The sequence below is a fragment of the Arachis ipaensis genome, chromosome B3, assembly GCF_059453495.1.
Source record: "Arachis ipaensis isolate K30076 ecotype BB chromosome B3, ASM5945349v1, whole genome shotgun sequence".
Lineage (NCBI taxonomy): Eukaryota > Viridiplantae > Streptophyta > Magnoliopsida > Fabales > Fabaceae > Arachis > Arachis ipaensis.
This window is the reverse complement of record NC_142438.1, coordinates 91,278,272-91,280,314: the sequence shown is the minus strand read 5'-3', so window position 1 is coordinate 91,280,314 and position 2,043 is coordinate 91,278,272. Positions and strand designations below refer to the sequence as shown.

Sequence of the window (2,043 nt, the reverse complement as noted above, 5' to 3'; positions counted from 1 at the left end):
AGAGATTTAGAGCTTAATGATGGCCTCCCAACATCAAACGTAGAAGTTGAGTGTGGGGGCTCTGTTTGACTCTGTATTGAGAGAAGCTTTTCATGCTTCCTCTCCATGGTTACAGAAGAAGATCCTTAAGCTTTAAACACAAGGTAGTCCTCATTCAATTGAAGGACTAACTCTCCTCTATCCACATCAATCACAGCTCTTGCTGTGGTTAGGAAGGGTCTTCCTAAGATGATGGATTCATCCACATCCTTCCCAGTGTCTAGGATTATGAAATCAGCAGGGATGTACAGGTCTTCAACCTTTACCAAGACATCCTCTACAAGTCCATAAGCCTATTTCCTTGAATTGTCTGCCATCTTTAGTGAGATTCTTGCAGCTTGCACCTCAAAGATCCCTAGTTTCTCCATTACAGAGAGGGGCATGAGGTTTATACTTGACCCAAGGTCACACAGAGCCTTCTCAAAGGTTATGGTGCCTATGGTACAAGGTATTAAGAACTTTTCAGGATCCTGTTTCTTCTAAGGTAATTTTAGTTGAACCAGATCATTCAGTTCATTGATGAGCAATGGGGGTTCATCCTCCCAAGTCTCATTACCAAATAGCTTGGCATTCAGCTTCATGATTACTCCCAGATATTGAGCAACTTGCTCTTCAATAATATCTTCATCCTCTTCAGAGGAAGAATACTCATCAGAGCTCATGAATGGCAACAGTAAGTTTAGTAGAATCTCTATGGTCTCTATATGAGCCTCAGATTCCTTTGGTTCCTCATTAGGGAACTCCTTGAAGGCCAGTGGACGTCCATTGAGGTCTTCCTTACTGGAAATCACTGCCTTTTCTTCCTCACTAGGTTCGGCCATGTTGGTTATATTTATGGCCTTGCACTCTCTTTTTGGATTCTCTTCTGTATTTCTTGGGAGAGTACTAGGAGGGATTTCAGTAACTTTCTTACTCAGCTGACCCACTTGTGCCTCCAAATTTCTAATCAAGGACCTTGCTTCAGTCATGAAGCTGAGAGTGGTCTTAGAATAGATCAGAGACTACAGTTGCTAAGTCAGAGTGGCTCTGCTTAGAATTCTCTGTCTGTTGTTGAGAAGATGATGGAAAAGGTTTGTTATTGCCAAACCATGCTCTCCCACCATTATTATTATTGAAACCTTGATTAGGCTTCTGTTGATCCTTCAATGAGAGATTAGGATGATTCCTCCATAAAGGATTGTAAGAGTTTCCATAGGAATCTCCCATGTAATTCACTTCTTCCATTCCAAGATTCTCAAGATCATAAGCTTCTTCTTCAGAGGAAGCTTCCTTAGTACTGCCTGTTGCAACTTGCATTCCAGACAGACTCTGAGAAATCATATTGAATTGCTGAGTCAATATTTTATTCTGAGCCAATATGGCATTCAGAGTATCAATATCAAGAACTCATTTCTTCTGAGTTGTCCCATTATTCACAGGATTTTTTTCAGAAGTGTACATGAACTGGTTATTTGCAACCATTTCAATGAGTTCCTGGCCTTCTGTAGTCATCTTCTTCAGATGAAGAGATCCTCCAGCAGAGTGGTCCAATGACATCTTGGACAATTCAGATAGACCATCATAGAATATGCATATGATGCTCCATTCTGAAAACATGTCAGAAGGACACCTTCTGATCAATTGCTTGTATCTTTCCCAAGCTTCATAGAGGGATTCACCTTCCTTCTGTCTGAAGGTTTGGACTTCCACTCTAAGCTTGCTCAACTTTTGAGGTGGAAAGAATTTTGCCAAGAAAGCATTGACCAACTTTTTCCAAGAGTTCAGGCTATCTTTAGGTTGTGAGTCCAACCATGTCCTAGCTCTGTCTCTTACAGCAAAGGGGAAAAGTATAAGGCTGTAGACCTCAGGATTAACCCTATTGGTCTTAACAGTGTCACGGATTTGCAAGAATTCAGCTAAGAACTTATGAGGATCTTCCAATGGAAGTCCATGAAACTTGCAATTCTGCTGCATCAGAGAAACTAATTGAGGCTTAAGCTCAAAGTTGTTTGCTCCAATTGTAGG

The 2,043-nt window shown here is 41.1% G+C and overlaps 1 non-coding gene across 1 annotated transcript; it reads left to right on the top strand.

Annotated features, from left to right (window-relative positions):
- The first annotated feature begins 1,633 nt into the window (after positions 1–1,633).
- LOC148571555 (small nucleolar RNA R71) lies at positions 1,634–1,737 on the top strand. Its single transcript, XR_015908770.1, has one exon. It is a non-coding gene; the product is annotated as a small nucleolar RNA R71 (small nucleolar RNA).
- The last annotated feature ends 306 nt before the right edge of the window (positions 1,738–2,043 follow it).